Source organism: Dendropsophus ebraccatus, chromosome 11 (assembly GCF_027789765.1).
Source record: "Dendropsophus ebraccatus isolate aDenEbr1 chromosome 11, aDenEbr1.pat, whole genome shotgun sequence".
Taxonomy (NCBI): Eukaryota; Metazoa; Chordata; class Amphibia; order Anura; family Hylidae; genus Dendropsophus; species Dendropsophus ebraccatus.
Window position 1 is genome coordinate 25635336 of NC_091464.1, and position 21426 is coordinate 25656761.

Consider the following 21426-nt stretch of genomic DNA (forward strand, 5'->3'; position numbering starts at 1 on the left):
AAATCATCTGTATTATTGATTTCTGCAATAAATAAATAAATAAAAAAAATCCAACAGTGACACTTCTCCTTATATAATAATTTGAGCGATCAAATTATGACATACACTATTATTACACATAGTATGGCATAGGCTTTATTATATTAAATACATAATCTACTTAAAACTACTTTTGGCCTGATTTATGCTTGTATACTTTCTACTTGCAGGATAGAATAGTAGCAAATTAAAGAGGATGTAAGATTAGGGATACCACTACTATAGAAAAACATGGGGCTGGGGTGGGCCTGAGCTGCAGAGGGTGCCAGGAGGGTGTGCGTTAAGGGGCTGGGGCAAGCCCGGGCTGGAAAGGGTGTCAGGAGGGTCCACGTTAGGGGGAATGGGGCAGGCCTGAGCTAGGAAGGTTACTTGGAGGGTCCACATTAAAGGGATTGAGCAGGCCTGGGTTGTGAAGGATGCTGGGAGAGTATGGGTTAGAGACTGGGGCTGGCCTGGGAAGGGCACTGGGAGGGTCCACTTTAGGGACCTGGGGTTGGCCTGGACTATGAAAGGTGTTGGGAGGGTCTGAAGAAAGGGCCCCTGGAGGTTCTTTGTTAGGGGTTGGGAGGGCTGGGCAGGATGATAGAAGGGTCCACTTTATGGGGGCTGAGAAGAACCTGAGTTGGGAAAGGGCTAGGAGGGTGCTGTGCTGGGGAAAAGGCTGTGGTCAGGCTGCTTATGGACTGGCCCACTTAGCACACTGGCCCATATGCATTTGCCTAAATCTGGCCCTGCCCCCAGCATACACTTACATGTAAATAACATCATTTCTCTCCCTTTAAGCTCCATCATTAAACTGCTTCCCCCTGGCACACCCTCACTTTTTCACCTCTGTGTACACCGCAGATCTTAACAACAGTGCAGACTTTGAGGCCCAGCCCCAAACATGATGTTACTGCTCCTATAAAGGACCTCCTCCTCAGCTGATCCGTGTCTGTGCTCTTTTCCTGAACAACGCACTCACTATATTACGCAATTGTAAATCTAACAGACTGTGAAGTGTTGGGAGCACTTTGTGCAAGGAAAGTGCCAGAAGAGTGGCCCACAGCCGGACTAGCCCATCTGGCATTTCTTGGGCCATTCTAGCCCTGGAGAGGGGTGTTAATTAAATTCTTCATTGGGAGACATACTTTTAGGAAAACTGTAGAAGTTATCAAACTCTCTGTTGTTTAGCTAACAATGGAGAGAAAATACATAATATACTGAGTAGCTCATGGGATAACAGTCCACAAAAGAAATCTTCTACTGCTTCTTTGTAGGTTGTATTTATGTACCAAAGCATTTTCACACACAAAAAAATAAAATAAAAAAATATTTTAAAAAAAGAAATGTGGACATTAAAAGAAAAAAATGGCTAATTTTAATTTGCAAAGTAATAATAATGAGTAAATTATTAGCATGCTGTTCTTCTGCTTTCCTAAGTCATCTATTGGAATTAATGTTTTTGCTTATGCTGTTAATCTAATTTGCTGTTACTTTAATGACCCCAGTGAAGCCAGGATTAGCAGTAACATGAAATTTAGTTAGATTAACTGTTTATTCAGACAGCTTTACCATGTGGATACATAATTTCTTTATTATTCATCTGCCTTAAAAATAGGCAAGACAAGCTATAGGATTTAGCTTTTTGCACATACGTACATATATTGTGTACATTCACTATCAGAAAATGGGGTTTCTGAGATAGGACATCTATGGCACATAATCTGGATGTACCATAAGGCCATGTTCACACTACGTAAGTTTCGTATTATTCACGACCGTTGTTGCCGATTTGCAACAACGGCCGTAATTAATACAAAACTTGCGTACAGCTGCCGCCTATGGAATCATGGCCGGAGTCTCTACAGGATCACTAGCGGCCCCGCAAAAAACTGACATGTCAGTTCACACAATGGAGCGTGCGGCTCCGGCCGCACGCTCTATTGTGTGTAGCGGGGAATTCTGATGCAGGCGCACACCCATGCGCCCGCATCAGAATTGATTTAGTAGTGAAGATCATCAGGCCGGTATTGTAGTACCATCCGGGATGATCTTCAGTTACCCTGGCCGTTCTGTGATCCGGCCAATTCACAGAAAGTCCTGTGTTATATGCCATGTGAACATGGCCTAAATGTGTAAACTATAGAAGTTCAAAGCTTGTCCCCCCAAAAATGTGGGATACAAAAGAGGAAGTGCAGTATCCCATTAAAATTCCTACAATACTTAAAGGACAAGTACGGCCAAAATTAATCTTTTATATGTTATTACTTATGGAAAGTTATACAATTTTCTAATGTACATTAATTATGGGAAATGCTCATATACTGCTATTTCCCTTAATTTAGTGTATGAGGAAGTCTTAGAATTCTCTCAGAAGCAATGGCGTCACGACGAACGGTGTAATTCCTATGGAGTGTCCAGCAGGGGGCGCTCTCTATATAGAAGTCAATGAGTACCATTGACTTCTATATATAGTGCGCCCCTGCTGGACACTCCATTGGAATTACAATGGATGTGTGTATGTAATGTAATGTACTGTACTTTGCGATTGAATACATTTATGGAATACTTTGGGGAGCAAGTATCCTTGCTCCCTAAAGTATCCCATAAATGTAATCAATGAATACATTTGCAGGGCACCGAGCAGGGAGGGAGAGAAGTGCCATCTACCTCCCCCCTCCTTGCTCGGTGCTGGGAAAATATACAAAGTACTACTCCCCCATTATCTGCAGATAATGGGGGAGTAGTACCTGTGCTATCTTATCGCCGCCCGCGCCGCCGCTCACACAAGTGCCGCCCGCTCCGCTGCCACCGCTCACACAAATGCCGCCCGCTCCGACGCTGCCGCTCACAGTAGTGCCCTCTCCTCCTCCGCTCCCCCTCCTCCTCGAAACACTATGGCCCCGCTGACTCCCCGCCGCCTGCCCGTGCTGCTCCTCACACTATCCGGCCGGCCACCGCTCTCTGCTCCTTCAGGCCGGCCGCGTCAGCCCTCACCCACCCCGGCCGGGAGCACGGAGGGGTAGCGGAGGAGGAGAGGGCACTACTGTGAGCGGCAGCGGCGGCGGAGTGGGCGGCACTTGTATGAGCGGCGGCGGCGGAGCGGGCGGCACTTGTGTGAGCGGCGGCGCGGGCGGCGATAAGATAGCACAGGTACTACTCCCCCATTATCTGCAGATAATGGGGGAGTAGTACTTTGTATATGTTCCCAGCACCGAGCAAGGAGGGAGGGGGGAGGTAGATGGCACCTCTTTCCCTCCCTGCTCGGTGCCCAGCAAATGTATTTATTGATTACATTTATGGGATACTTTGGGGAGCAAGGACACTTGCTCCCCAAAGTATTCCATAAATGTATTCAATCGCAAAGTACAGTACATTACATTACATACACACATCCATTGTAATTCCAATGGAGTGTCCAGCAGGGGCGCACTATATATAGAAGTCAATGGTACTCATTGACTTCTATATAGAGAGCGCCCCCTGCTGGACACTCCATAGGAATTACACCATTTGTCGTGACGTCATTGCTTCTGAGAGAATTCTAACACTTCCTGATACACTAAATTAAGGGAAATAGCAGTATATGAGCATTTCCCATAATTAATGTACATTAGAAAATTGTATAACTTTCCATAAGTAATAAATTTTGGCCGGACTTCTCCTTTAATGGAAATCTGTCAGATCTGAACCAGGTACAGAGCTGCAGACACAGGCAGATAAATCATAGGAAGAGAAAACTAATTCTGCCTTTGTATTTGCTGATGTCATTTGCAGAGTTATAAAGCTGCATTTTTCTTCTTGGAGGCTTAAAAGCCACGCAAGCAATGCTAAGTCACAGCATGGTTTAGCCTCAAGGTGGAGATGTGAGGAGGAGGCGTGTATGCTGTGGCTCAGCATTGCTTCTGTGGCATTTCAGCTTCCAAGGAAAAATTCAATTTTATAACTCAGCAAATGGACATCAGCAAAAACAAAGGCATAATTTGTTTTATCTCTCTATCACCTATCTGCCTGTGTCTGCAGCTCTGTACCTGGTACTGACCTAACAAAATACCTTTAAGGCCCTTTTACACAAACACTCTTTCAGCCAATAATCATCCCATGTATAAGTGACAAGGATTAGCCGAGGAGCAGGAAAACACCTGATCCTTGGCTGATTGCATCTTTTGATGCAAAAAATTTAGTTAAATGACTGCACAAACAACACAGTGATTGTTTGTGCAGCCTGGCCACTTGATTAGTGGTGCTGTCTAAAGGCACTGTAAATAAGTGCCAATCTCATGGATGTCTGAAGATTAGAGCATCTACAGAAACCCTTACTTAGAATAGCTTGTAAAAAATTTAGGCCTTATTAACCAGTCTGTCGTTGTGTCCACAATTGTGGACAGAACTTGCGAAGATACTGCTTTAGCAGTAGGACTGTGAATAAATAATACTTGGGTTCTGCAAAGTCTCTGGAGGTTTTAATGAAGAAAATTACTTGGGGTGAGTGGACTACCTAGAGACGATCTGTCCAAGTACGCACAGCAGTCTGTTGGGGGGGGGGGGGGGGGGAATATGACAACCTTGACTACAGTCACAGTAAACTTTAAATATAAAAGAAAACCCATACTCACGGCTATGACTGATCTGTCGATGCTGACCTAGTACACAGAGTGGCAAGTCCAATAATACGGGCCCCAGATTTGCACAACTGGGCAGGTTCGGACCATCCCTAATTAAATTAATAAGAGAGATATAGCACCACCAACCACAGGGATGGTTTATCACAAAGAAAAGATTCCCCAGAATTGTTATCTCATTTAGGCCACAGCTGTAGTGCTGTCCATAGTGCTGTCATGGACTACAGATGTTTATAGGTAACCATCCACATTTGTACAGATGCATTTATTCAAATAACTGATCCATGCAACAATTACGGGCCGCACAATTGCTTACTTATTTCCTTTTTCGGCACAGATAACGGCCCCAACATGGATCCATAACACCTACGGATGTGTGTATGGGGCCATAAAAATCAATGGGTCCGCATTCTGTCCACATTTGTAGTTCCATTGTGTGAAAAGGGCCTTACGTAAACACATATGTCAGCAAACAAGTCCTTTTAAAACCCAATTTTTACCATGTGACATCTTCTCTGATCTTACACATCTTTCAGATGTAGATGTCAGTAGATTCCCAGTTCCCGGCACACTATCCCTAGCCCTTGGAATCAAATCCCTACCCAAACTACAGTACTGCAGCATTGGCTTGTCAAGTCCTTATTTCCAAGTGACATCCCAGGAGAAAGAAGAAATTTTGGTGCACACATGGCAATAAGCCTGACAATGCTTGAAAGGGAAAATATGTATTTGTTATTTTGCTTTGTGTTCTAACTTGTTTCTTTGTTTTTACAGGAAGAAGACTAGGGCTACTTCGAGACAATTTTTTTTAAAAATACAATAAAAGGTTTAACAAGGGGTCTTGGGGGACAGGGGTGTTTTTCTGTTACTTAGAAGTGGCAGAAGGCACTTACTGGTATATTGCATTCATTACTAAGCTGGGGCTTATGGTTAGCCTATAAAACAGTTAACACTACCCCCCCCCTCTAATTGCCCCAATGCCCGCTGCAAAAGGGCTACTGGGAAGAGCTGAGTAATGGCATGGCAAACAGGGTGTCAGGACTGGGAGGTAGAGACAAGATGAAATAGTGGACCCTAAGGCTGAACCCACCCACTGTCCCTACCTACTTGCCTCAGTTGACCCTATGTGGCTGCAGACAACCATGAAGACGTGCCCTACACTTAATAAGTGAAACCCTGAACAAGACAGAAGACAAACACAACTTGGATGGTCAACAAGCTAATACAGAACCAAATGGGCAACACAGTACAAAATCAGGGATCAAACGGAGAGTCAAAGGTCAGGCAGGAGGTCAGATAACGAGTCCAGCAAGCAAAGGAATTAGGAACGGGGATGGCAGTAGTAGACAGGAGGAGCTGGGATCAGGGTATGAACTTTAATTGCCAGCAGGGAATGAATGGCTCTGCTTTCATTTATGAGGATCAAGAGCCCGATCCTGATCCCCATTGGACTGGCGCTGTGATCCTCAAGGTTTCAGACAGGTAGAGGAATCTGTCATTAAAAAAACACTGCTCAGCTGCAGTGAACGAGGCTAGAAGCGAGCAGTGTAACTCTTGCATTGCCAGGAGGCTGAAAGGAAAGCGGGTGTGTCGGACAAAAGTAAAAAACAGGCCCAGTTCAGACCAGGCTCACTGCACATTCCTGACACAGGGATTGTCAAAAATGGCGGTCTCTGCCTGGGGTTGTAACAGGCTGACTTTATTAGCCTGGCAGGTCCAATATAAATGGTTCTTTACGAAAAAGCAGAATGTTTTAGCACATGATTCGCAAATATTTGTCTCAGTGTGCACCAAAACTGCCTGGGAAACCCTGTGGCAGTAAGCAGCTGACAGCCAGCATTGGTTTGCTGAATTGTAGTTCCAGTGGGCATTGGATTCCCAGGGTTGGGCTCAGTGCATAAAGCATTCCTATTTAACTGTCCCTATTGTAGTTTAAACATGGAAACTATGCAAAAGAGTACAGACATCTGACAAATGCAGATGTATCTACTACTTGTAAAATGTATTATACATTTATATGTATTCATTTGTATGTATGCTATTATATGTAATAGCATAACACGTTTTATTCCAGATGGTAACACACCAATGTTTATGTTGGTGTTGGCTACATTTGTACATATGTTCCCAATATCGGACTAGGCCACCGGGGAATCCACTAGTGGGCCCTCAGCCCAGCACCTGAAGAAGCACGCACAAAAGGGTGGCTAACTTCAATATGAATGCACAGAGAGGACTGAATATTATTTTGGGACACAGGGGGGCCTGTCACTACTATTTGGATACACAGAGATATGCCTAACTAGCCTTACTACTATATGGCTACACAAAAGGGAGCCTAACTACTGTTTAGATGCACAGCGGGGCATCTAACTACTATATGGGGCGTACTGAGAGGGCTTAATTACTATGTGGGGGCACTAAGAAGTCCTAACTACAATGTGGGGGCACAGAGAGGTGCCTAACTACTATACGGATGCACATCGGAGTATCTAAGTACTATAGAAATGCACAGTGGGGGCAAATCTATTATATGGAGCACAGAGGAGCCTAACTACTATAGAGGACACAGGATATAACAACTATATGTGGACACAGAGGACATCTATACTGTATGAGCGGGAAACCTAAAATATTTGTCTGGCAGATTCTGTAGACAAGTTGTGGCCGAAAGAAGTCTTCATGATGGCCGGGCACTGGGTGTAATGAAATTGTAAGCACTTATATAGTGTGCAGAGTCTGTGCACCATTGGTGTCTACCTCTGAATGGATCAGTGTATAGGGGATAATAAGATTCATACAGTAGATTTTATTATTGTTACAGTGGATGGTATTATTGGTAATATTGCTCTCGGTTTTCTGGATTTGGTTACTAACAGTGTCATGGTATGGTGATAATATGGTAGTGGTATATGTTTTGTTCTATCCCCTATTAGTGATGTTCTGGAGTCACTTAACTATACTGAGACTCCACAAAACTATGTATTCTGATCTCCCACAAAGCATCCAGTGTATGATGCACCCAGGACCCGACTACAACAGCTGCAGATACTACAACCTTCAGCATATACTGACAGTCTGCAGCCCTCAGGATATGCTGGGAGTTGTAGTACAGTAAAGAGACAGTCCTATGATAACTGCTGGTGCTGTATAGAGATTTATTGTTGGATCTTTAGAGCTAATGGTTGTGACCCACAGATTGCAGCCACTAGGAGCCTCTACACTATTATTAAAGAGTTGTCCTCACAGAAACTACAACTCCCAGCATACCCTAAAAGTTTTATAAATGTAGGGTATTCTAGAAGTTGTAGTTGGACTTAAAACATCTTATTCACGAGGAAGTTGTCAAAGATACAGATGAATCCAGGATGGGACCGGGTCTGCATATCGTGTCTCACTGGTTCTATATTGGTGGGCCCCAAGGATCATTTCCTCTGGTGGGCCCCAGGTACCCCAGTCCGACCCTGTATGTTCCTCAGTACTGGATTCTTCCATTAGAATGTTGAAAATGGCACAATACACTAATTACTGATTTTAGATCCAGTGTGGTAACACCAGAAGTTAAATCAGGGAGCGAGGAGTTGGTGTTTGGGGAGACTAGGGAGATCGTCTGGGGCCCTGGTGGTCTAGTCTATATTTGTTAGACCTCTGCCTTACCAGCAATTCATAACAAGCAATTCATGCAATTTCTTCTTATGGAAATTGCTGGTGGTCTAGTCTGACACTGACAGGCATTTTGGTGGTCAAAGTCCCCCGGAGAGTCTCAAAACATTTAGGTCAAGCTTTCTGCTCCCCAACAATCACTTTCAGTGATTCAACTGGGTTTACACAGTTTTTTTGCACAGTTTTTTCCAAATAACGTATGGATGCATTTCCATTTTCTTCCTTCATAGAAAAAAAAAAAAAAAGATCAAAGCACATCCGTTTATTTAACATACACAAAACTAAGTACGTTTTTGTGTACGTTAAATAAAAAAAAAGGGTTTTGATCATTTTTTAGTGTCAAACATATAAATTTTATTAAAGAACAAAAGATAGCAGATATATCATTCAGTGGCCTACATGGCCAGCTCTAAACAAAGAAAAGGTAATAACAAGAAAAATAGATCCAGTGTACCGTTACATATCATGAGGTAATATATGCATCACAGTAATGACATAAAGTGGAACCAGTTATGCAAACTTAGAGAGATACATAATAAGAAATATCCGCAACAAACGGAGAATTAAACCAAGGGGTCCAGGTCTTCTCATAGAGGGCAACCGTATCAGCACGTATGGCTGCTATCTTTTCTGAGAGCATAATTTCGTTCACCCTTATTATTATTTTCTCTAAATGGAGATGGGATTGCTTCCAACAGGACGCTATATGGATACGTGCTGCCAGGAGAATGAATTGTGAAAGCCTAAATAGCTGGTTTGGCATCTTAGGTGGGCGGACTCCAAAAAGACAAGCTTTAGGGGTCTTAGGGTAAGTGTGTCCTATAGTTGTTCTGATTACATCTACCACTGATCCCCAGAGCGCTTGCACAATGGGACATGACCACCAAATGTGGTGGATAGTGCCATTTACCAAACAACCCCTAAAACACAACGGAGAGACGTCTGGGTATATGGCATGAAGCCTGGCCGGTACGTAGTAAGCTCTATGGAGAACTTTACGAGCAGTTTCTGTCAGAGAAACCTGCCAGCTACCCTTGCTAAGAAATTCACTGCTCGTCCTCCACTGGAGGGGGGGATAGGGAAAAATGTAGGTCTGCCTCCCATTGTACCATATAAGGCAGTTTCACATCTATCGGTAGGGTATTAAGCATAGAATAGGGAAGAGATAACATGCCAGTTCTGGAAGGGGTAAAAAGTGCTAGCCTCTCAAAAGTAGTAGGGAGAAATCTCCCTAGATTTAGGCAACAGTGACCCAAAAAATGAGAAGACCTGGCGTACCCTGAACATTTCAGAAGGGGTGGGCTAGAATGGGTCAAAAACTTGTCCATGGTATACAAACGTTTGCGGGAGAGGAAGTCGTAAAGCTTAGTATACTTATTGGTAGTCCCCAATGGAACGTATTATGAGACAACCCTGGCGGGAAAGAGGGGTTGCCCAACAATGGTAGCAAGGGAGATACCGGTGACTGCAGATGTTTCTTAAATCGGACCCTACGCCACAGGGCCAAAGAATATAAAACTATCTGGGCCGAGGTGTGCAATTTGGGAAGAGTAGGCGTATGGGACCACATGAGATTAGGCAAGGTATGAGGGGCGACCAGGTCAGATTCTAATTGGACCCACTGTGGGCGACCACTAGTTACATTTACAAGCATCAGTTGCGCTAGCCTGGCTGCTTGATAATAAGTAAAAAGATGAGGAACTGACAGACCCCCCCGACCTTTTGTGTACAAACATAATCTTTTTTGCTATCCGTGGCCTACGTCCGTTCCAAATAAAGCGAAGTATATCTCTCTGTAGGCCCAATAGGTCTGAGCGAACTAGGGGTATTGGGAGACAGCGAAAATGATAAAGCACCCTGGGTAACACAACCATCCTCACCGCGTTTATCCTTCCTAGCCAAGATAGATGAGGAAAGTTCCATTTAGACAGATCATTTCGGAGTGCAGAAAAAAGAGAGGGGTAGTTGGATGAGTACATAGTGGAGAGAGAGCTAGTGAGCTTAATGCCCAGATAGGCAAGTGACTTGGGAGGGGGGGGGGGAAACCAAAGTTCAGCGACAGGAGTTTTTGCTGGGATTGATCATTTTTTATAATGGAAGTCAACGGAAAAATGAATGCACACAATTGCATTTGTTTTTCCATCAGCTTTTTGCAAAAACAGATGAAACAAACAGGTTTCAAAAACGTAGTGTGGACCCCGCCGAAGCCTTCTGTGACATGAAAAGGGCAAGTACATATTGTTATCACGTGCAGATGAAACCACACCCACATGCACTATCCAATAGCTGCAACATCGGTGACATTGCGAAGCTATTGGACATCATAAGAAGGTGTGCTTTCACCGTCATCATGATCAGGATATGCACCCGCTCCCTCCACTTCTTGGAAGGCTTACTTAAGAGATGTTGAATCGATAAAATGACCACCTTTAAAGTTTTTGTCAAAGGGAAAGCAACCTTGGAAAGGGGGGTGTGGGATTGTTTTGCATATCTTTTCTTCCTTGTATGACCGAAAGTCATAGCATCAGTCTTCAGTTGTTGTCCAGCCCTGGGCTAAAAAGCACTGTATTTTGATATGTGCTTTTCTCATTAATCATACCAGACCACATGATAACAGATTGAACTGGACAGACTTCATACAATACTAATAAATTATTAAGATTAGTTGCTTTTTAAATGATCCAAATAACAATCAAACTTGCCAGATTAGATCATTATAGTAAGAAATATGCAGTGGAACATTTAAATTTGGAATTTAAGATATTACAGTCAATCTAATGAGAAAAAGATTTATGATCTGTAAAACATATTTAACAAATTAATTTTTACTTATTAATGGGCAAATCCACGTATTGATATGCCAGAAGCTAGACTCCGACCTCCCTTTACGTCTCCAGACAATACAAAAAAGCAAAATGTTAAGAAGTATCTTCTGATAAACAAGTTAGCAACAACTGAAACCTATTTGTTTCTATACTGACATCTTCTTGTTGAATGGAGGAACACATCTTTGCAGTGGTTATAGTGCCATCACATGCCTAGTCAAGGTACTGAAGAAGTAGAGGAAAATGCAAAGAAAACAAATCATTAAAGCGACTCTGTACCCACAATCTGCCCCAACTCCCCCCCCCCGCCAAAACTCTTCTACCGACGGATAGCTGCTTTTGATCCAAGATCTGTCCTGGGGTCCGTTCCGCAGGTGATGCAGTTATTGTCCTAAAAAAACTACTTTTAAACTTGCATCCCTGTGTCAAATTAGTGTGGCCTAGAATACCCATGCCCTAGAATTGCGACACCCCTCCGTCCTTCCTCTGCACCCTCCTCATTATTAGGAATGCCCCTGGAACATTTTCTCCTGTTCATCACCTGTCTGAACAGTGCACGTGGGCTGGATCGTTAAGGCACCTGTGCACTGTCAGACAGGTGATGAATAGGAAAAATTGTGAAGTGGGCAGGGAGGAGGGACAGATGGGCATTGCAATACTAGGGCACGGACACTCTAAGCTACGCTAATTTGACACATGGCTGAAAGTTTAAAAATTGTTTTTTAGGACAATAACTTCATCACCTGCCGAACGGACCCCAGGACAGATCTTGGATTAAAAGCATAGTAAATATTGGCATAGTAAAAGAAACAGATGTCAAACCAAAGTTTGGTTCCCATGGATGTTAGTAAAAAAAAAAGTAAGATCTTATCAAAAAAAGTCAAAGAAAGATCCAACAGCACCTTACAGGATCAAAGTCCACTTGTCCAAGAGGAGCAGGGATGCACTCTAGAGGGTTAGTAATCCCGGTAAGGGACCATACAACATCAAAAATATGGAAAGTCCAAAAGCATCCACTGGGTAATTCAAGATTTTATTGCATATTTAAGTACACTGCATGCTATACCTGTATATGCAATAAAACCTTAAATTACCCTGTGGATGCTGTTGGGCTCTCCATATTTCTGTTGTCAGAGAGACATTTCAGAAGTGTTCAGACCCGTACTGATCGTGAGCATGTTCCGCTTCCCACTCTGTCAGTGAAAAGAGTAGGACCTGTGAACTTACATTGGGACCCCCACACAGAGCGGGTAGAGGACCACCCTCTTTCAGTGCTTTCATCCTGAGCATCTGTTAACACACGCAATTTTTTGGTCTTTGTTTTTTTGAATATCTTTTGAATGTCTTTTATTTTTTTTTTTTGTTTTTTTAACCCTTTTAGGACCAGGCCCAAAATGACCCAGTTGACCGCGCAAATTTTGATCTTCTGAGTGTTTTCGTTTTTCCCTCCTCCCCTTCTAAGAGCTCTAGCACTCTCAGTTTTCTATCTACAAGCCATGTAAGTGCTTGTTTTTTACAGGAATAGTTGTACTGTGTAATGGCGTCATTCATTTTACCATAACATGTATGATGGAATTCCAAAATTATTATTTATGAAGATATAAATAGGTGAAATCGTAAAAAAGAATGCAATATGGTAACGTTTGGGGGGTTCCTGTGTCTACGTAATACACTATATGGTAACAGCGACATGATACTATTATTCTATAGGTCAGTCCGAACACAACCATATGCAGGTTACACAGATTCTCTAATGTTATATATGTATTTTTTTATGAAATCCTTTTTTTTGGCAATTAAATATTAATAAAATGGGCCTATTGTGACGCTTATAACGGTTTTATTTTTTCACCTACGGGGCTGTATGGGGTGTCATTTTTTCCGCCATGATCTCTAGTTTTTATTAATACCATATTTGTGAAGATCGGACGTTTTGATCACTTTTTATAGATTTTTTTTATTATATAATGTAACATAAAATCGGTAATCAGCGCACTTTTTTCCCTCTTTTCGTGTACGCCGTTCACCGATCACAATGACGCTTGTAATATTTTAATAGATCGGACAATTACGCACACTACGGTATATTATATGTTTATCTATTTATTTATTTTTATATGTTTTATTTATATAATAGGATGGGGGGGTTATTTCAACTTTTATTGGGGGAGGGGTTTTGGGCTAGTGTAATAGTGTTTTGAACTTTTTTTTTTTACACACATTTGAAGTCCCTTTGGGGGACTTTTACATACACTACTTGGATTTCTACACTGACCATTGCTATGCCATAGGCATAGCATTGATCAGTGTTATCGGCGATCTGCTCATTGAGCCTGCCTGTGCAGGCTTAGTGTACCAGATTGCTGATCGGACCGCACAGAGGCAGGTGAGAGACCTCCGGCGGTCACACTGCGGGGGTCCCGATCGGTAAGTGACAGGGGACTCCCCCTGTCACTTACACTTAAACGCCGCGGTCGCGGCATTTAAGGGGTTAATGACATGCAACAGCGCGATCACTGCAGCGTGTCATTACCGGTGAGGTCCTGGCTGCTCACTGCAGCCGGCCCCCACCTCCTATGAAGCGCACTCCGCTCCGGAGCGCGCTTCATAGCGGGAGAAACACCCAGGACGTACAGTTACGTCATGGGTCGTCTGGGGACAGACTTCCATGAGGTAACCCTACGTCCAGGGTCGTCTAGGGGTTAATATATATGTCTAATATTTTTGATCTGTTTCTGGCTTTATTAAAAACCTTGGGAATAAAGCCTTAAGAAGTTCAAAGTATAAGACAGTCCTGACTGACTCTAAGATATGGAGGTTTGCAGGAGAAGGCTTGAATCTCTCCAATTCTCTTAGCAGTAGAGATGGCAACCAGGAACAAAGTTTTCTAAGATTTAATGTTGGCTTCTTCCATAGGTTCAAATAGGTGTGAGGTTAGAGCCTCCAGGACCAGAGAAAGATCCCAAGTCGCAATGGTTTTCTTTACTGTATGGCTTGGGTTTTTGACTGCGCTAAAGAATCTCTTAATCAATACTTGATTGGAGAAACGACTGTCAAACAAATAATTGATGGCTGAGAAGTGTACTGTTATACTTCAAGTTTTTCTTAAAACCCTCTTGCAAAAACTTTAGCACATCGGGAACATTAGGAGATGCCATGCTATTCGCAGAGCACAAAGATGTAAAGATGCCTGCAATTCTGTTATAAACCTTTATGGTGGAAGGTCTTCTTGAAGAAAGAAGAATGTCAACCACATCTTCAGCAAACCCTTTATCTCTTAAGGATTGCCTATCATCTCCCAGGCTGTGAGACGCTGTATCTCCCTCTCGAAAGCTCCCACACACGCTGAAACCAAGCCGTCCTGGGCCAGAATGGGAGAAGTACTAAGTACTCCGTCAAGACTCTGGATACCAGAGGGAGAGGAGGGAAAATATAGAGAAAACGGTTGGACCACCTGATGAAGAGCCCATCTATAACATCCGGCGAGTCCCTCCTGTTGAGGGAAGCGAATGCTGGCAACTTTCTGTTGACTGCCGTTGCCATGACATCCATCGATGGGCATCCGAAGTTCTCCACTATCCAGTTAAATACCTCTTGATGGAGACTCCATTCCACTGGCTTAATCTGATATCTGCTCAGCTAGTCTGCTGTGACATTGGAAGATCCCTTGATGTGAACCGCATGGATGTCTATCAGGTGATCCTCTGCCCAGGCCATCAGAGCTTGGCATTCTTGAATTAGTTGAGGAGATCTTGTCCCTCCCTACTTGTTTACATAGTAAACAGCAGCAAGATTGTCCGACTGTACTAAGACCTGATGTTTGGAGACAACATGAGACAGATGAGTTAGAGCCCTGTGGATCGCTCTTAGCTCTCTCATGTTGGACGAACATCTGCAACATGAGCCTCCCAGCCCCTCTTGGACGCATCGGTGGTAAGTATCACCTAGGGAGCTTTGGACAGACACTTCCCGCATGAGATCTTGTCTGTCCGTAACCACCACGTTAGATCTTTTCGAGTTGCTGGAGAGAGAAAAAAGGGGTTGTCCAGAGAAGACTGGTGATGATCCCACTGAGAGAGCAGGTCTTGCTGAAGGAATCTCATATGCGCCCTGGACCAAGGGACTGCCTCCAGAGATGAGGTCATTAGGCCCAGGACTCTTATACCCGTACGGACTGAAGGATGATGTGAAGAAAGAAGGTTTCTGATACTGTTGAAGAGTTTGTTCTCCCTTTCTGCTGACAGGAAAATCCAGCCGAATCCTAGAAACCTGCATACTCTGGAGGGTTGAAGGTTGGATTTCTGTAGATTCAGTATGAACCCGTGAAGCTGCAGGACTGATATAATCAGACTGATGTTTTGCAGAAGTAGATCCTCTGACTGTCCCTTGAGGAGCCAGTCGTCTAAGTACGGGACGACAAACACTCCCTGTAGCCTGAGGTGAGCCGCCAGAGTCACCACCACCTTGCTGAAAACCCTTGGAGCTGATGAGATACCGAAAGGGAGACAAGTGAACTGTAGGTGACGGAGTCTGTTCCCTTGCCAGATAGCAATCATGAGATATTTGCGATGTGATTTCAAAATTGGTATATGTAAGTAGGCATCTTTTAAGTCCAGGGTTGCTGCCCAATCATTCTCTTGAAGAAAGGATGTGACTGACTTGAATGTATTTGTTCAAAAAAGACAGGTCTATTACTAAACGCCATGTTCCCTCTTTTTGGGGCACAGCAAAAATCTTTGAGTACACCCCTGAACTCTGTTGATGGAAAGGTACAGTTTCCAAGACTCCTTTGTGAATAAACTCTTGGACTAAATTTAGAAGAAGAGGTTTTCCCTGATTTGTGCAATATCGATTTGGAGGAAGACTTGCAAAGTCTATGGAGCAGCCTCTTGAAACCACTGGAGGGTTCTTCCACTCTTCCGACACTTTAGGGTCTAGTCTTTACATAGTTAGGAAGTGTGAACCAGGATCAAATTTCTTAGCCGTCTTTTTCCAGTCAGCCTGCATGTGGTCCATAAGCAGAGGCTGAGTAGGTAAAACATTATCTTCTGTTTTGGGAAAACACAATAAAGCTTCATATTTTGGCAATTTTGAAGAGGAAGGTTCCATCTCTACAGTGCACTTTACACTGTCAATGAATTGAGAAGCTTTATCTTTATTGAAGTGGTAAAGTTCTTCAGAGACTGCTCCATAAGATCTGCCCTCATAATAGTCCGACTCGTACTCAGATGAATCCGAGTTAGCCGATGACTCTTCAGAAGACGACAGATCAATATAGGCTTTTTTAGCCTTTTTAGCTGGTTGTATTTTAGAGGTCGCCTCAGCGAAAGCGGAGGAAAGTTCACCCTTGAATCAGCCAAAAAATTATTTAGCCTCCTCTTGAAAGCCAGAACCCCTGTGAGTGGAACAGTAAGTGCACATATTGCCTTCACAGTCATCCGGCAGGGGTTAAGAACATTTGTTGCATAACCTATGTCTCTCCTTTCTTGAACGCTTTCTGGAATGATACTCATCAGCCATCTGAAAAGAAAAAAACATTAGGAGTATCCAAAGTATGAGAGAGAAACCACAGGACTTAGGGGATTCTCCATACCTTCTGTGATCACTGGAAGAGCTGCCTGACAGAGAGCTGCAGCCTCCTGCTAGGTGAATCACAGCTAAATGACCTCAACGACCAGAGGGAGGCAGGGCGCATGCGCCGGAGAACTGAGCCGACTGCGCCGCTGACGTCACAGACCGAGGGAGGAACACAGCGGATAAAATACTTCCTGCCGAAGACGCGCGGCACACTCTGGTCTGCCTGGACAAACAACAGGCTGCCATGCTGTCCCAAGGTATCGGAGACTTACCCCAGCCTACTGCTCATGACGGGGATGTGTTTCCTCACCGGACCCGCTCTTCTGTTTCACCAGCGGACCCGGCGGTAAGACGGGTCAGCAACAAAACATCCAAGCACCACACAGGGTGCATAACAGGGAACCTAATCGGGGCAGGGGAGGATTAACTTTACCATAGGCCCCGGGCTGTTCACCAAGCCTGGGCCCCCCCACCCCACTGTAACTATGGCAGCACTAGCCTGGCATTCATAGTACAGGACAGATAATGTCATGATGTCATGATTTGTGCAAAATTGCCATAAAAAAACCTGTGATTTTTGCAAATCATGGCCGAAGTGTAGGCAGGAGACAGTACACCACTGAAAGTATAAGTCTTTTTGTGTGGTCATGGGCCCCCTAGGAGCTCAGGGCCCCGGGCTGCCGCCCGAAACACCCCTATTATAATCCACTACTGAATCGGGGGAATATACTGGGAATCCAAGTAAAGAGCCATCCGAGGGTATGAAAAAATGGTCAGGTAATGCAAGACCAGAGCTTCCCCATAAAAAAGATGACCTGACTCAGCAAGGTCAGAGCTTCTGATCGTAACTTCATTAAAGATATATCTTAATGTAGCAGGTTGTCATGACACACATGATCAGAGCCCACAATACCTAAATGAAAAGAAAAGAAAAATAAGATTACAATTTAAAGAGAAAAAAGAAAAATCCTTCTGCCCTGCAGAAGAAACAAAAAACTTTGTGTGGTGTGATTACTGGGGGCTTGTTATAGCATGGTAATCAGGGGAAGGTGTATCACCTGTTCATGCTCTAATTATTTTGTTTTTTTTCTGCCTAGTAGGATGAAATTCATGTTTACCCAATTGTTTTCCTGTGCTGCAGTAGGACGAATAGAAAAGTATTTTTCTACATCCTGCACAGCTGTGTGAATTTACAGCTGACTGATTCACTTTAACATTTGTTAAATATGGGAAGCTATACTCGTAAAGTTCCAGTAGATGGCGGCGGTGTACAAGGAGTACATTCTCATCCTAGAAAATAAGGGATAATGTGAGCTGAAACTGGAAAAGAGGTTTCTCCTAGATAATAGGGCCGTGGGGCCATGGATTCTGGTGCTGCTGCTGGCTGTAATACAATGTGACTATGTTAGGAGGACCTAGGGGAATTAAATAAATTCAAATTAGGGGAAATAAATGGCGGGGCTGTAAATGGGACAAATAGTATAAACTTAAAATTTTAGGAACAAGATGGGAGCAGCTGAATCAGACATACAATAATCTTGTGTGTGTGTATATATATATATATATATATATACACACACACACACACACACACACACACACACACACACACATATACAAAATTACATATACAGCAGATAGATAGATGAATACATGATTCATGTATAGGTAATTACAGTGGTGCCTTGGATTATGAGCATAATTAGTTCAGGGACTGTGCTTGTAATTCAAATCACTCTTAAACCAAAGTAAATTTTCCCATAAGGAATCATTGAAATGCAGAAAATTGGTTCCACACCCCAAAAATAATGATTTTTTAATCTGAATAACATGTAAAACAAATGAAACATTCATAAACAGCTGAATATGTCATATAAGTTATTGTACAGTATAGAATGAAAAAACAGCAGCAGTTAGTAGATACAGGATGGAGCTTCAGATCCCCATAATGCAGTAGTGTAGTATAACAGGCTAGAATAGAGAAGCTGGGCTGCTGTCAGAGGTCGGTGTGGTCACATAACAGCAATGGGGAAGGGCGTTTGTTCAGCATAAACCAATCAGGAAGAGAGAATCCAAGAGCTGTGCAGGAGGACAGTGACAGGAACTTTTCTTTACAGCAGTGTGAATGGCTGTGTAAGTGCAGGCACATTATAGCAGCAGTGTGTATAGCTGAGTGTAAGTGCAGGCACAATATAGCAGCAGTGTGTATAGCTGAATGTAAGTGCAGGCACAATATAGCAGCAGTGTGTATAACTAAGTGTAAGTGCAGGCACAGTATAGCAGCAGTGTTTATAGCTGAGTGTAAGTACAGGCACATTATAGCAGGAATGGAGAGGATGGGAAACACTAGGACTGACAGACTGCAGGGAACATAAAGGAATGAGCAGGGCAAATGTGGGCACAGTATAGCAGCACTCTCTGTCCAGGGGGAGAGAGGGGTTAAAGCTATGAAGAGATTACCTCCACATTCCTGCCCCCTGATGTAAGCCACAGCCTGAAGTGGATCTGCCATGATTTGGAAGGTGAGGGAGACTTCCTGGGTCAGAGTACAGTGCTGTAGACCCCGCTGTGCAGACCCTGCCCCTCCCCCACTCACCCTCCACCCAGTACAGGGAGCTCTTAAACCAATAAAGTTACAATTTTGAAAAACTGTGAGCTCTTCTTTCAGAACGCTCTCAATCCAAGTAAGTCTTAAACCAAGGTACCTCTGTACATGCAATTAATTAAAATAAATAAATTAATATATGAAATGAAAAAAGGCAATATTATGTGTGTAATCTATAGTTTTCTGGACAGTCCAATATATACATATATTTTAAGTACATGTTACTAGAAGCAAACATTATGCTCCTGGTATTCCAATTAGGGATTAGCGATCCGAAACGTAACAAACCAAATATGTTACAAACTTTGAGAAAGTTCGTAATGAATGTGGTTAAATTATCAATAACAAATAAAATCACAGAATAGACCAGGATACAAGGGATTATTACTCCTATAATGCCTTGTATCCTGGTTTTCTATGAACATCAAGATGTGTGAGACCTTAAAGAGGACCTATGCCCCCCCCCCCTGCTGGGGTGACAGGCTTCCGACCCCCTGCTAGAGCCCCCTATACTTACCTGATCATGCCGGGTCCCGCTTCTTGATCCGTTCCGGTGACGGAGATTTCAGCGCCCGAAGCCCGGCGCACGCGCTCCCAAGATGAGTCCGATGCCCATAGAGAATGAATGGTGAGTTCAACGCTCCATTCATTCTCTATGAGCGTCGGACTCAACTCAGGAGCGCGCGTGCCGGGCTTTGAGCGATGAAATTTCCATCACCGGACCGGATCAAGAAGCGGGACCAGGCTCTAGCAGGGGGTCTGGAGCCTGTCAACCCGGCACGGGGGGTGACAGGTTCCCTTTAAATTAGTCTCCTCAGATATACCTGGGTGCTGCCTAATCAAAAATGTAATGTGACAGCTGTCTGTGAGTATCAACCAAGACACATGAAAGCAACTTCAGTGTTCAAGCTGATCTACTTTATTAAGTCAAAATCTCAGTTCATATCTTTACAATAAAGGTTCAAAAAATAGGAGAACCCCATTAAGCCGCAACAAAAAAATTAACAAAAAAAAAAAACAGTCCAAAAAAACTCCCATCTTTGTCCCAGCAAAAAAAAAAAAAGTCCCATCAGCTGTCCCATCATTGCACAGTTGTGAAGAAAAATGTTGGCGACTCATTGGGATTCTTGGTGTCCAAGACCGTGCACCCCAGTGCTGATGTCTGGTCCTTTAATTATGGGCAAGGGCAGTACATGTCTGTTACTGCCCATTGGGTCAACATTCCCCCAGAAGACCATCAGAAAGTTACCCCATTCTTGCCACTGTCACCTCCCCGGTGCTTTAGGGGGCCAGTTCTGCACAAGTTCTGCCTCCACCAGCTTGCAACCATCCACCGCTTTGACTGCAGTCCAACCTGCCCCGGTGTCTTACCAACGATGTCAGGCCCGGCGCTCTCAGGCTGTCCTCTATCTTGTGAGCCTGGGTGAACGGAGCCACAGTGGGCAGGAGCTCCTCCGGAAAATCAGGGAGGAGATATATGAATGGCTGACCCCACGTCAACTAACGGTGGGAAGTGTTGTAGCCCACAATGGGAGGAACATTGTCTCTGCAGTGCAGCAGGGAGCGCTGAGGCATACACCTTTTATGGCACATGTAATAAACCTCATAGTGCACAGGTTTCTTCGAACATTTCCTGCCAATTGTTGATCCCTTTTGAGGACGCGACTCTGTGAGCAGGCACGACCATGGATTCAACGACATCATCCCACTCGTTCATGTTCTGGAAAGTGCGCTGAACAACATCATCAGCGAGGATTCCGAGGCCACCACTCCAAGGCTGAACATCCTCCTCCTACTCCTCAGTCAATTGTCTGTTCTTAACCATACTGGCCTGGGTGCAACCAGGTACTGCCGCCTCCTCCTCCTTCTCAAATAGTCTGTAGAAGTCCCCCAGAGGGACCTTAAGTTACTGTAGTTTAAAAAAAAAAAAATTAATTACTAAAAAATCCTATTCCATAATAAAAGTTGAAAACACCACACTTTTCCCATTTTATAAATAAATTTAAAAAAAAAATATTGAGTATTGATGCGTGTGGAAATGCCCAAACTATTGATCTTGCACGATAAACGGCTTAAGAGCAAAAAAAAAAAAATTTGCAAAATTACTGATTTT